This window comes from Saccopteryx leptura, chromosome 6 (genome assembly GCF_036850995.1).
Source record: "Saccopteryx leptura isolate mSacLep1 chromosome 6, mSacLep1_pri_phased_curated, whole genome shotgun sequence".
NCBI lineage: Eukaryota > Metazoa > Chordata > Mammalia > Chiroptera > Emballonuridae > Saccopteryx > Saccopteryx leptura.
The window spans coordinates 160,848,507-160,863,829 of record NC_089508.1 but is presented as its reverse complement, the minus strand read 5'-3'; the positions used below and the strand labels follow the sequence as shown (position 1 = coordinate 160,863,829).

Here is a 15,323-nt window from a genome sequence, read left to right as displayed (position 1 = left end):
CTCTTATGCTCTGTAATATTCAATCCATCAGCCTATTGCCTTTACTTCAAAACATATCCAGAATCGAACCACTTCTCACCACCCTCAATGCTACCACCTTCGTGCAAGCGCCCATCGTCTCTTATTTGGACTACTGCACTCCTAACTAGTCTTCCTGCTTCAATTCTCACTCCCTTTTAGTCTATTTTGTGCACAGTATCTAGAACTGCACTGTCTAATAACAGTAGCTTCTACCCACGTGTGCCTATTTAAATATAAATTTAAATTAGTTAAAATTAAATAAATTAAATTTTAATTCCTTTAGTCATACTTACCACATTTCAAGTGCCACATGCGGCCAATAGCTACCATACTGGACAGAGTACACATGCAACATTTCCATGACTGAAGACAAACTTCTAGTTCACAGCACTGATCTAGAGTAGGACTTTTAACTCTTCAGTCAGATCATATCTCTCCACCTGCTTAAAATGCTTCAATTATTTTCCATCATACTTACAAAAAAAAAATATCCACAGACCTGACCATGATCTTTAGACGTTAAGCAATTGAGTCTCCTGCTATGCCTCCTGTCTCGTTTCCATCTCTTATTTCTATTCGAGGCCAGTTGCAGCCTCTGGCCTTGCATACACCAGTCACGCTTCTTCTCCAGGGCCTTCGCATTTGCTATTCCCTTTGCCTTGAACACTCTTCCCTTAAATAATTATATGGCCCACTTCTTCACTTCATTTAGATCTGCTCAATGCCGCCTCTCCCACGAGTCCTTCATCTTTTTGGAAAAGGAGCCATGTCCTCTCCCTCCAGTCCAGTTGCTCTCTAGCTACTTGTTCCGCTCTTGATCTCTTTACACTTTTCACTGCCTGACATTCTATTACATATTCATTTATTTATTGTCTGCCTCTCCCACTAAAACCCATGCTCCATGAAGTCAAAGGCTTTGTGGTCTTGTTCACTGCTCTATCCCCTTGCGCCTAGACTCTGAGAGATTCATGAATTGTTTATTGATTTATTGACTGCATGGTTTTTGTACTGCAAATGTTCCTGAGGCAGAGAATTACAAAAGACTTGGCCACATTCTTGGAATGGGGAGGAGTGGAAAAAATGTAGAGAAAACAAATGAGGTAGTATCCTAATAAATTATCCTGTTATAAACCTATATTAAAACATTTGGGCATAGGCAGTGATGCACAGTGGGTAGAGTGTCGACTTGGAGTTCTGAGGTTGCCAGTTAGAGGCCCTGGGCTTACCCAGTCAAGGCACATATGACAAGCAATCAAAGAACAACTAAAGTGAAGCAGCTAGGAGTTGAAGCTTTTTGTTCCCCACTCTCTGTAAAATCAATAAATAAAACCTTAAAAAATAAAGAATTCTGTACAGAGTGTGTGTGTGTGTGTGTGTGTGTGTATAAGCATATATATATATGCTTCTATGAGGCTTGTTTTGAAACACTGAATTTGGTCCACAGTGTTTGATATATTAGGAAATAATTTGAATACAAATGCAAATTTCACATTTGCTCCCATACCACTTTATCCACAGGAAACACCAGGTGAGTGCAGAAAAATGCCTTCACCGGAACCAATCCACGTAGAAATACACAAAACACCACACATAACACATGTAGTGAACTGAGCTACTTCAACTTAGCACGTGTGTTATGAGCCACATCCATCCACACAACTTTTTTTTTTAATTTTATTTGTTCATTTTAGAGAGGAGAGAGAGAGAGAGGAGAGAGAGAGAGAGAGAGAGAGGCAGGGGGGAGGAGCTGGAAGTATCAACTCCCATATGTGCCCTGACCAGGCAAGCCCAGGGTTTCGAACCAGCGACCTCAGCATTTCCAGGTCGACGCTTTATCCACTGCGCCACCACAGGCCAGGCCATCCACACAACTTTTCATCAAAGTTCAGCCCGCCTTCTACCACTTCACAGTAACTCACAAGCTGCAACTTTTCTGAAACCCACTTCCACTAACAAACTTCAGGTCCTTGTCAAGTCAAAGTGCCATACTACTATAGTATTTGGTTTTCAAAAGTATTTAATATCTGTAGAGCTGTGCTACCATTTTTATTAGGTTTCTATCTTTTTTCATTGTGTGAAGCTTCTACTATTAACTCCCATCCCCATTTTCCCATAAGCCCTGAGGGATTTTCAGGAGCACACAAGTCACTTTGTGACAGAACTGACTGTCTCTGGGCACATCTACCCTCCCCATCATTCCCCCACTAGAGGAAAAGCACCTGAAAGGCAGGAAGTGTTTTGTATTCTTTTTTAAATCCTCAAGCCCCACCTCCCAACCCCAAGAATGCACATGTAATAGATGGTCATGAAATACATGTTGCTTAATTTATTCCACCCTGGCCTCCTTTCAGAAGATCTGCCATTAGATTCTATCAAACTGAGCTTGGAACAGGTATGGTTAAAGGAACTGTGAAAAACTGCCCAAGGGGCCTGACCAGGCGGTGGCGCAGTGGACAGAGTGTCGGACTGGTTCGAGCCAGCTTGGGTGCCGGCTCATCTGGTTTGTGCAAAAAGCTCACCAGCTTGAGCCCAGGATCGCTGGCTCGAGCAAGGGGTTACTCGGTCTGCTGAGGGCCCGCGGTCAGGGCACATATGAGAAAGCAATCAATGAACAACAAAGGTGTCGCAGTGAAAAACTAATGATTGATGCTTCTCATTTCTCTCCATTCTTGTCTGTCTGTCCCTGTCTATCCCTCTCTCTGTCTCTGAAAAAAAAAAAAAGAATTAAAAACTGCCCAAGGAAGGTTTCTGTTGGTGGTTTGTCCTCCAAGAGCTAGGAAGAGGGGGTGTCCTCCTGCAGGGAACCATTAACTTTCGTCTGAGTGGATGGGAGCCAACTCTGTCCCCCACAACATCCCCAAAGGTGGAGAGTCCCCAGGCAGTGGAGCAAGTGCAGGCATAGGGCCCTGGATATTGCCAGCAGTAGGTCCTCAGCGCCCCACTAAGGATGCAGCAGCTCCTGTAGTGAGGCTCCTTGTAAGATATATTAACATTACAAACTTAATGGACCAGAAAGGGAAAAAATTAACATAAATGACCTTCTGTGAAATCCTGCCTTCCTTGGCAGCTAGAGAAAAAGTTCATTGCGGTGCCAGAGGAAAATCAGGCCGTGGGAGGCAGAGGCCTTAATGGGTTACAATATCATCTCTGACCCCCCTCAAAAACAATAACTCAAAAAAAAAAACCCACAAAAACCCCACAATAACTCCCCACTCATCTGGGCCCAGTAACAAACTACGCAGGGCAAGTGGCACAGAGAAGCTGGTTTCATTTGTGTTGCTTTCTAGTGCTTTGTTGCAGTGTGGGCTTTTTATAGATTTTGCTGGGTGTGCAATGCTTTCCTTGGGGAGATGGTAACTTCTTCCTATCTGGGGAACCATGGGGGTGTCCCTGAACCCCACTGGGCCTCCCTAAGTCCTTGTAGTGAGTGACAGTCATCTTTATTAGGAAACTACTCCAAGGCCTCTTCGGATAGAAAAGATATATCTCCCCGCCACTTCCATACCCCCTGGCCCCTCATGCAGTGAGGCTAAGCAGGAGAGCAGAATCCCCCGTATGAAATCTTGAGTTTCCAGGCTGAAGAGAGAGATGTGAGAAGGTGTTGATGAAAAAGGGGTACACACAGCAAGGCAGCAAGATGGCATTAGAGAAGCAAATTAGACAATTGCTGAGAGATGCCCTGGAATGACCAGGGGACTATATTATTGTTATTATTATTATTATAACTACTTTAGAGAGCTAGAGGAAGGGAGAGAGGGAGAAACACCAACCTGTTGTTCCACTCATCCATGCATTCGTTGTTTGATTCCTGCATGTGCCCTGAATAGGGGTTGAACCCACAACTCTGGCAAATTGGGACAACACTCTAACCAACTGAGCTACCTACGACTCAGGAGGACATAAATAACAGCAATGCTGAGACACAGTATTAAGTTATTGGCAGTGTAGTATGGGCCCCTTCTGTTTCCCTCAAGCTTTTAGTGAGTCTACCACACATAGTCTTGAATTAGAGATGATTTGGAAAGTGAAGAGATATTTGCAGCATAAGGGGAGAAAAGAACGAGGCACATAGTAGGTCAAGAATTCAGAAGAAACAGGTAATAAGAGCAATATTTTTATAGTAATTAATATAGTAGCAGGTACAATGCTAAGTGCTTTATATTTGTATATTGCTGGTAACTCATTTAATGCTATACCAACTCTGCAAAGAAGGAGCTTTAACTATCTCCATTTTATGTATGTATGTATTTATTTTTAATTTTAAAATTTTTTTTCAGAGCTAGAGAGAGGGATAGACAGGAATAGACAGACAGGAATGGAGAGAGATGAGAAGCATCAATCATTAGTTTTTCGTTGCGCATTGTGACACCTTAGTTGTTCATGATTGCTTTCTCATATGTGCCTTGACTGGGAGGCTACAGCAGACCGAGTGACCCTTTGCTCTAGCCAGCAACCTTGGGCTCAACTTGGTGAGCTTTGCTCACACCAGATGAGCCCACGCTCAAGCTGGAAACCTCGGGGTCTTGAACCTGGGTCCTCCATATCCCAGTCTGATGCTCTATCCAGTGCGCCACTGCCCAGTCAGGCTGGGCTATCCCTACTTTTATATACAAGGAAACTGAGGCACAAAGAAGTTAAAAACGAATACAAGGTCACACCACTAGTAAGTGGCAGTGCTGGGATGTAAACCCAGGCTCCAAAGCCATTCTCTTAAACACTATACACTACTGTCTCTCAAGAGGTCCCAAAGACAGAGCTCAGGATATGGATTTCCTATTGTACTGGACGGTCAATATGGGACACTGAGGACCCAGGTTCGAAACCCTGAGGTTGCTGGCTCGAGCACAGGCTCATCCAGCTTGAGCACAAGATCTCCGGCTTGAGCATGAGATCATAAGACAGGATCCCATTATCGTTGGCTTGAGCCCAAAGATCATTGTCTTGAAGCCCACGGTTGCCAGCTTGAGCCCAAGGTCACTGGCTTGAGCAAGAGGTCACTGAGTCAGCTGATGTGCCTCCCCCACCCCACCCCCGTCAAGGCATGTATGAGAAGCAATCAAGGAACAACTAAAGTGATGCAACTACAAGCTGATGCTTGTAATCTCTCTCCTTTCCTGTCTTTCTCTCTCTCTCTCTTTCTCTTGCTTAAAAGAAAAAAGTAGAAAGGTAGGGCTAGGTGAGGCCCAAAATTCTTTCCTGCATTAACGGTCTTTGAGAACAAGACACGGTTCCTTCCATGGAATAGGTTGTGGTATTGTGGGGAGGACACATATCCGGAACAAGTAAAACAGCCGTCTGTGAACAGTTAGAGAGCCTACAAGGCAGTAAAGGATCCAGTGTGAGGTCTTTGGGTCAAAATGATGCATGTTGGGTGCAATGCTTCTGGATAAGGAAAAAGCAGAGATTTCATGCAGGAGGTAGACTCCTGCAGAACAGTAGGCTAGGCTCTTTAGGTCCTGGAGTCTCATTACAAGTATTTCCCAGTCCTAGCCACCTTGTTCAGGCTCCTTCCTCCCTCTCTTTCCTTCCATTTCCCAGACTTCTTATCAAATCAGCAAAACACAAAGGAGAGCCTTGTGGGGAGCTGGGAGCAGAAAGGCCAAGGCTGGGTTGGTCAGTGAGTCAGCAGAGACACGAGCTACAAAGGCTCTGGTTCCTGCAAATGGTCTGTATCTCAATCTGAAGAAAAATATGGACTTCCTATATCATATCAAATCACCTTTTCCTTTCTTTTTTTTAATTAAAAAAAAAAATTTTTTTTACAGGGACAGAGAGAGAGTCAGATAGAGGAATAGATAGGGACAGACAGACAGGAACAGACAGAGATGAGAAGCATCAATCATCAGTTTTTCGTTGTAACACCATAGTTGTTCATTGATTGCTTTCTCATATGTGCCATAACCTCGGGCCTTCAGCAGACTGAGTAACCCCCCGCTCAAGCCAGTGACTTTGGGTCCATGTTAGTGAGCTTTTTGCTTAAGCCAGATGAGCCCATGCTCAAGCTGGCAACCCCAGGGTCTCGAACCTGGGTCCTTCCGCATCCCAGTCTGATGCTCTATCCACTGCGCCACCACCTGGTCAGGCACCTTTTCCTTTTTAATTGAGATATAATTCACCTAGCATAATACTATCTTAAAATGTACAATTCAGCTCTGACTGGGTAGTTCACTTGGTTAGAACATCATCCCAATTTGCCAGGGTTGCAGGTTCAATCGCCTATCAGAGCACAGACAGAATCAACCAATGAATGTGTAAGTAAGTGAAACAACAAATCAGTGTTTCTCTCTCTCTTTCTCTCTCTTCCTTCCTCTCTCTCCACAACAAACACATTTGAAAAATTTAGTGGTTTTTGATATATCCACAAAGTTGTGCAACATCACCACTATCTAACACTAGAACATTTTATCACCCCAGCAAGAAACCCTATATCTATTTCTGTAGTCATTTCTCACTCACCCCAGCCCTGGCCACCACTAATCTACTTCCTGTCTCTATGACTTTGCATATTCTGAATATTTTATATGAAAGGAATCATATATAACCTGACCAGTGGTGGCACAGAGAATAGAGCATCAACCCAGAATGCTGAGGTCCCAGTTGGAAACTCTGAGGTCGTCAGCTTGAGCACGGGATCATTGGCATGATCTCAAGGTCACTGGCTACAGCCAAAGATGGCTGGCTTACACAGGGGTCACTGGCTTGGCTTGAGCCCCCTGCCCCAGTCAAGGCATATAATGAGAGGCGACTAATGAACAACTAAAGTGAAACAACTAGAAGTTGATATTTTCCATCTCTCTTCTCCCTCTCTCTCCCTGCTTGTCTCTCTCTCTCTCCCCCCTTCAAAAATAAATAAATAAATAAATGGAATCATATAATTTGCAGTCTTTTGTGTCTAGCTTCTTTTATTTGGCATAATATTTTCAAAATTCATCTTTGTTGTAGCATGTACCAGTACTTCATTCCTACTGGCTCCAGCAGCTTCCGTTTCAGGTAAACTGACCTGTATTCTGTATAACTACCTGACTCTCTAGTTATAAAAGGTGGCAGTTTGGCCTGTGACCTCAGTCCCAGAGAACTGGTTGATTTTCAGTTTGTTCAGTTTTTTTCTTATTATGAGGCAGCTGGGATTTTGATTGAAACTGAGTTGAATCTGTAGATTAATTTGGGGAGTATTGCCATCTTAACAATATTGAGTCTTCCATGGATATGGAACGTCTTTCCATTTATTTAGGTTTCCTTTCATTTCTTCTTTCTTTCTCTTTCTCTCTCTCTCTCTCTTTTTTTTTACAGAGACAGAGAGTCAGAGAGAGGGACAGATAGGGACAAATAGGAAGGGAGAGAGATGAGAAGCATCAATTCTTCCTTGCGGCACCTTAGTTCACTGATTGCTTTCTCATATGTGCCTTGACCAGGGGGCTACAGCAGAGCAAGTGACCCATTGCTCAAGCCAGCTACATTGGGCTCAAGCCAATGTTGGGCTTCAAGCCAGCGACCATGAGGTTATGTCTATGATCCCACGCTCAAGCCGTGACCCCGCACTTAAGCTGGTGAGCCCGTGCTCAAGCTGGATGAGCCCGCACCCAAGCCGGTAACCTTGGGGTTTCAAACCTGGGTCCTCCCCTTTCCTGTCTGACACTCTATCCACTGCACCACCACCTGGTCAGGCTCTTTTAATTTCTTTCAACAATATTTTTTTATTTTTCAGTGTACCTTTGCTTAATTTTTGTCCTTCCCAAGTTCAGCTGCTACAGAGTTGAAGGGTTAAGATATAAGAAGGGGCAGCGGGTATTGTCAGTATTTCTGAGCTAGGCGCAAGGCCAGAACTCCCCTGGGATGACACACGCTGGGTGCTGGGCTGTTACCTAAGGGCCTTCATGCTGACATGCTAGGCACAGTACATGCCTGGCACTGTCCCACTCCAGGCCACTCACTGGCTCTCCATTCTCAAATGCTGAGATGGAAAATCTGTCAGACTCATTATTTCAGGAAAGCATCCTCTTCTTGGGCCAGCCCTGGAGCAACAGCCCAGTCTGGTCCCCGACACTAGTCAGGATCCTAAAGTCTGGTCCCCAGCTCTTATCTGCCCTTGGAATTTCTCTTGCCAGGAAGGACAAGGTGCCTTCTCCAGGAATGTCATTGGCAGAGAGGACAAGAACCATGCAAATTTATTTCCAAGTCTTCCCCTAATCACATCAAAGTCCTTTGTAAGGAGTCTTCTGGCCTAACCGGAGTTTGATAATTACAAATTATTTCTAGCAAAAATGCTGACTGAGGGAAGGCAAGTTAGAGCAAATTTGATTCATATTAAAACCATGGTCAGATCATCATGAACTCTCAGGATATTTATTTTTCCATCAACCCCTCCCTGGTTCCCCACCTCCCTTTTTGGCCTGGCTGAGCTGGAGACTAGCCTAATACAAATAACAGCATTAAAATAAAATCACCCAAAAGCTCAGGGGAACATGCCTGAGTAATGGAGAAGATAATAAGGTTGGACAACTACCCCAGCCCTCTCCTCTTACTCCCTTAAGGCAGGCAAAGGTTCACAACTGATTTGGGATCTGTCTAACAGTAAACAGGAAGAAAACTATTGCTTAAGTGGTTTAAGGGAAAAAAAATGTAATATGTACCAGATCACTATCACTTCACTGATACTCAGTCTGAAGTAATTTCCGCTTTCTAAATTATGATGGGGGAGCTGTGCGTGGTAAACAAAACAAAGAGATAAAGCTATGAGACATAAACTAACAGAGATGGCTTTGTTCCTTCATTCGTTCATTCATTCTTTCATTCATTCATTCATCAAACACTTAAGAGTTGACTGTCCCAGGCACTGCGCTGGTTGCAAAGGTAGAGATGAAAAAGGTGGGGTAAACTGTGCCTGCCCCCTAGTATAAGAGGAGAGGTAGACTCTTCCCCTTGGCTTGGATTGGAGCAAGGAGGGTAGGGAGTGGTCATCTCACCTCTGCCTCAAGGGGCTGGGAATTAGAGCTACTAATGCACCACTTAAAAAAGAAGGAAAAAAGCCTGACCTGTGGTGGCGCAGTGGATAAGGCCTCAACCTGGAAACGCTGAGGTTGCTGGTTCAAAACCCTGGGCTTGCCTGGTCAAGGTACATATGGGAGTTGATGCTTCCTGCTCCTCCCCTCTTCTCTCTCTCTCTCTCTCTTTCTTCCCTCTCTATAATAAATAAATAAAATCTTTAAAAAAAAAAAAAAAGAAGGAAAAAAGCCTGACAAGGCAGTGGCACAGTGGATAGAGCATCAGACTGAGATGTAGAGGACCCAGGTTTGAGACCCCGAGGTTACCAGTTTGAGTGCGGGCTCATCTGGTTTGAGCAAAAGCTCACCAGCTTGGACCCAAGGTTGCTGGCTCTAGCAAGGGGTTACTAAGTCTGCTGAAGGCCCACAGTCAATGCACATATGAGAAAGCAATCAGTGAACAACTAAGGTGTTGCAATGAAGAACTGATGATTGATGTTTCTCATCTCTCTCCATTCCTGTCTGTCTGTCCCTATCTATCCCTCTCTCTGACTCTCTCTCTGTCTCTTTAAAAAAAAAAAAAAATTATAAAGAAAAACCAAGAAGCCCGACCAGGTGGTGACGCTGTGAATAGAGGGTCAGAATGGGATGCAGAGGACCCAGGTTTAAAACCCCAAGGTCACCAGTTTGAGCATGGGCACACCAGCTTGAGCACAGGGTCACTCAGTCTGCTGTAGCCCCTTGGTCAAAGCACATATGAGAAAGCAATCAATGAACAACTAAGGAGCTGCAATGAAGACTTGATGCTTCTCATCTCTCCTCCTTCCTGTCTGTCTGTCCCTATCTGTCTCTGTCACAAAAAAATAAATAAATAAAAGAAAGAAAGAAAAAGAAAAAAAAGAAAAACCAAGAAGAGTATCTGAACCTAAAAGGTAACACTTGGTAGAAGCTGCTGCCCAGCACATGGAACTCCTCCCTGCCTACCTTCCCAAGAGAGGGTAAGAATAAGGAAGAGGATGGCTGAGAAGGGCCTTGAGTTACCTGGAGAAGTGTTCGTGTCCCAGCTCTCACTGGAATAGCAGCAGCATTACACTCCGGGCCAAGTTATTTGAAAGCAGCTGAAGGTGGCTTTACCTTATTACCACAAAAATTCTATGGCTTTTTATTGTTGTGCATGGCGGTCATATTTTCGGCTCCTCCAGGGCTTGAATGTTTGGTGAGAGTCATCTTTAAAATCTTCTCTCAGTGTGAAATGGATTGCTGCATTTCCAGGGCTTAATTGTCCTCACCAGCTAAAAGCACTGTGCCAGTAATGAAAATACATCCACTCTTTTTATCAAGAAAAAAGGATAATAACTCAGCCGGCTTTAGCTTACATTTTATTGAACATCAGCCGGCTTGTTTCTAAGGACATCTCTGGTATGAGGCTCAGAAAGCTGGGGGCTGGAAGACACTGGGGAACAGTGTGCGAGAGCAGAGGGCAAAAGGGTGTCCCAAGGCTGCCTCCTTACTCCTCAGAGAGTCTAGATTTCCAAGATGACACTTTCCTGTCCCAAAAAGCTAGAGGATGTGACTACTCAAAATTTAAAACCCCTTTTCTCATGGAACAAGAATGACAGCAACAGCAATAATAATTAACTATGGCACATCACCGTTTTCAAAGGATACGCAGACACTCCCTCACTGGATCCCTGCAATTGCCCCAAAAGACTAGCAGAACAAATGTTGTGTCATTTCTTTCTTTCTTTCCTTCTTTTTAAAATTAATTTTAGAGCAAGAGAGAGACAGAAACATTGATCCCTTTCTGTATGTACCCTGACCTGACCGAGAATCAAACTGACAGCCTTTGCACATTGGGGTGATGCTCTAACCAACCAAGCTGTGTAGCCAGAGCTGTTGTGTCAGTTCTGGAGATAATGAAAGTAGGACTTAATGAAAGGAAGTGACTTACCCAGTGTTATCAGCCAGTGTTGGAGTTAGCGTCTGAGAGTTGAGCTGGACAGTCTCTCTTCTTTTTTTAAGCAGACTTAATTAATTTTATTTATTTTGTATAAAATTATGTGGTGGCCATAGGTGGAGCCTGGGCCTTCTGCACCAAAACTGTGATGTGGGTCTTTGCAAGATGGTCAGTGAATTCCTGATAGGGAGACTTGGCAAATACAAGCTCTTTCCAGAGGTCAGGGGTGAGAGAGCTGTAGATACTAGAGATGGCATCAAAGGTGGCCTTGGCAAAGTTGCCCAGGGTGGAGTGCAGCCCCTGGCTGACGGGTAGTGGTCATCGATATCGGCCGTCAGCAGAAGTTCTTGGGCACAGGGGCTGAGATAATGCCAGTGCCCTTGGGGACAGGGATGAGGTGCACTAGCACAGAGCCACAGTGGCCAGTCACTTTGCAAGGATGACGTAGAGCTTGCCAATCTTGTTCCCCCAGTAGCCTTGCTGTACAGAGACAGTAGAGAGCTTGGCCAGGATGATGGTCCCATGGATGGCAGTGGCTACTTCATTTGAGCATGTAATATCCAGACCAACAAGTCTATTGTAGTCGCCAATGGCGACAAATGCCTTGAACCAGGTCCTCTGGCCAATGCGTGTCTGCTTTGGCATGGGCATAATCTTCAAAACCTCACCCTTAAGGGATGCCCCAGAAAAAAGTCAATGATTTCAGATTCCTTGATAGGCAGGGAGAAGAAACAGAGCTCCTCCAGAGATCTGATCTTCATGTCCTTACCCAGGTGGCACAGCTTGGTGACAGGGATCCATTCCTTGTCCTTGTCTTCTCCAGTTCCATGACGTTGGCCTCAACCTTGACCTCAGTCCTGATGCCACTGCCATATCCAACATGGAAGCCACCACGGCCTCCCATTTCAGGGTCCCTGGGCCCTCTGAGCCCTTCTGCAGATGGCCAGTGTCATCTGCCATTTGGTGTTTCCTTGAAAAAAGAAGCTTTTTTCTTTTTTAAGCTGCACAGTCTTTCTATTTTTTTTTTTTTTTTTTGTATTTTTCTGAAGTTGGAAACGGGGAGGCAGACAGACTCTCGCCCGACCTTGATCCACCAGGCATGCCCACCAGGGGGCAATGCTCTGCTGATCTGGGGCATCGCTCTGTTGCAACCAGAGCCATTCTAGCACCTGAGGCAGAGGCCATAGAGCCATCCTCAGCGCCCGGGCCAGCTTTGCTCCAATGGAGCCTTGGCTGCGGGAGGGGAAGAGAGAGACAGAGAGGAAGGAGAGGGGGAGGGGTGGAGAAGCAGATGGGCGCTTCTCCTGTGTGCCCTGGCCAGGAATCGAACCCGGGACTCCTGCATGCCAGGCCGACACTCTACCACTGAGCCAACCAGCCAGGGCTGTACAGTCTTTCTATAACTTTATACTCAGATGTGGAGCAGCTTCTATGGTGGGGGAATCCTGGAGGGAGTAACTGGTGCAAAATGGAGTAAGACCTATAGAAATTTACACAGTTCTGGAAGATTGCATTTGAAGAATCTGAAACAAGCTCTACATTCTCTCAATTCTATCTCCATAAAAATATTTTTTTAAGGCTTTATTTACTGTATTTTTCGCTCCATAAGATGCATTTTCCCCCTAAAAATTGGAGGGGGAAATGCCCGTGCGTCTTAATGGAGCGAAAAATAAGGTATTTTATTAAATATTTAAACACACCATTTGGTTCAGAGTATTTTTTTTTCTTATTTTCCTCCTTAAAACTCTAGATTGTCTTATGGTCAGGTGTGTCTTATAGAGCGAAAAATACGGTATTCATTTTAGAGAGGAGAGAGAGGAAGAAAGAGAAGGGGGAGGAGCAGGAAGCATCAACTCTCATATGTGCCCTGACCAGGCAAGCCCAGGGTTTCAAACTGGCAACCTCAGCATTCCAGGTCAACACTTTATCCACTGCGCCACCACAGGTCACGCTTTCTCCATAAGCTCCTCTTACATGTGTTCCAGCCATTCTGGCCTCCTATGGTCAATATTCTTGAGCATCAACTTACAGCCAGCTGTGCCCCTCTTCTTCCTTGTTCACAGAAGTCTGGTTTTGTCAGAAATTGAAAGTGCTGGCTCTTCAGTAAAGTTCAGTAAAAGTGGGGCCATTCTCTAACCTAACTGTTAAGGTTAAATTAGCCCCTATAAAACTCAAATTCCCCTCACTCAAACGGAACATTCTCATCCCCCACTGTAAGGTTGCAGTTAATTTGTTTGCTATTCTCTCTCCTAAAAGCTGCCTGGCCTTGCCTGACCAGGCAGTGGCACAGTGCATAGAGCATTGGACTAGGATGCAGAGGATCCAGGTACAAAACCCTGAGGTTGCCAGCTTGAGCATGGGCTCACCAGCTTGAGCAAGTGGTCACTGGCTTGAGCGTGGGAGCATAGACATGACCCCATGGTCACTGGCTTGAACCCAAAGATCACTGGCTTGAAGCCCAAGGTCACTGGCTTGAGCCCAAGGTCACTGGCTTGAGCAAGGGGTCACTTGCCCTGCTGTAGCCCCCGCGGTCAAGGCACATATGAGAAAGCAATCACTGAACAACTAAAAAGCAACAACAAAGAATTGATGCTTCTTATCTCTCTCCCTTCCTATCTGTCTGTTCCTATCTGTCCCTCTCTCTATCTCTATCCAAAAAGAAAAAAGAAAAAAAGTGCTGCCTGGCCTTCACTTTGAAATGTAGCAAAAAGTTTACCTTAGCAAAAATGTCTAGGAAAGCTTACATTGGGGAGGGACCTGACCATTAGAGGAATTTAAAATCACAACAGTTGTTTGTGAAAGCTGAGCCGCAGACTCTGGCCTCTAGCTGTTCCTGGGAGACTGACCTCTTGGCTGTCTTCAGAATTTACCAAGGACACTAAGTCTGTGCTACATCAGAGGACTTGTGTTTCTGCAGCAGAATTCCCCTTGTTAAGTCAGTAACTAAGGCCCCCAAACCCCCGATATACTAATCTGACTTTACCCATGCCAGCAAACGCTTGCAACAACTGCTGTATTTACCACTTGCTCCCGCATCTCGGGGCTGACACCTTTCTGCAGCTGGCCTCAGCCTGCTTGTATGCTTGCATCCAGGTGTTTTTAAAATAAATCTTCCTTTTGGAACACACCAGCCTGGTGGTTTTGGTTCATCCTGCAGTTTCTGCCTTTCACTAACTCTAAACCAATCTGAGCCATTCTCCCCTCTTGTTTTGTTGTGAAATGTGAAGAGAAATCTGCAGAATCGAGGAAATAGTTTCCTTGTTCTGAACAGGGAAGAGTTTGCCCTCTTCCTCTCTGCCTCTGAATACCAAGAATGAGAAGTCATATGAAGTTGGAAATTTAGGAGCCATCTTGGCATCTGGAAGGAAGTCACCATAAGAGGGTGGCGGAACAGAAAGAAGGGAATAGTCTGGCCCTAGATCAGCGATTTCTTTTTTTTTTTTTTTTCTGAAGCCGGAAACGGGGAGAGACAGTCAGACAGACTCCCGCATGCGCCCGACCGGGATCCACCAGGCACGCCCACCAGGGGGCGACACTCTGCCCACCAGGGGGTGATGCTCTGCCCCTCCGGGGTGTCGCTCCGTTGCGACCAGAGCCACTCCAGCACCTGGGGCAAAGCCGAGGAGCCATCCCCAGCGCCTGGGCCATCTTTGCTCCAATGGAGCCTCGGCTGCGGGAGGGGAAGAGAGAGACAGAGAGGAAGGAGAGGGGGAGGGGTGGAGAAGCAGATGGGCGCCTCTCCTGTGTGCCCTGGCCGGGAATCGAACCCGGGACCTCTGCACACCAGGCAGATGCTCTACCACTGAGCCAACCGGCCAGGGCAAGAACTTTTAAAACATGCCATATCTGACCAATTATGTAGTTACCAGCAAGGGGACCTGGCCCTTAAATGGGTCTGCCTAGGGCCAGCAAGTAGTGTGTAGATTCTTGACTTCGTGCAGGAAAGATTTCACAACACAAGTCCAGGTGGTTGGAGAGTGAGTTTATTAAAGCTTAGGGCAGTGAAACAAGGAAGGGACTAGACTAGAAAAAGCAACAGGGAAGAGTCTAGACAGGGCTGCCTTGGTTCTCTAGAAATCTTATAGCAAAGAAGTTAGGCTACACTGGGAACTGGGAGAAAAGGGAACCTTGGAAACAGGTTCAGGGGGTTAGCCCTGGTTAGGCCACCGCTGCCCACTGCCCCCCTGGCTGCAAGTCTCGTGGGGACCCTTAAAGTTTAGGAGATACACACCTTAGCGGAAGAAGAAGAAGAGGGGGTAGAAGGGAAAGGCACATGTGTGCTCTCAGGTGGGGTGGAGGAGCCGGTGCTGGGTCCTTTGTTTTGAGGGTTTTAAAGACTGGGAGTTTAGGAGAGGATGTCAATA

The 15,323-nt window shown here is 45.6% G+C and overlaps 1 non-coding gene and 1 pseudogene across 1 annotated transcript; both read right to left on the bottom strand.

The window, feature by feature from the left end:
- Window positions 1-11,058: 11,058 nt before the first annotated feature.
- LOC136376621 (small ribosomal subunit protein uS5 pseudogene) lies at window positions 11,059-11,863 on the bottom strand (annotated as a pseudogene).
- Window positions 11,864-14,705: 2,842 nt separating this feature from the next.
- On the bottom strand, window positions 14,706-14,781 carry TRNAT-GGU (transfer RNA threonine (anticodon GGU)). Its single transcript has one exon. It is a non-coding gene; the product is annotated as a tRNA-Thr (tRNA).
- Window positions 14,782-15,323: the final 542 nt, after the last annotated feature.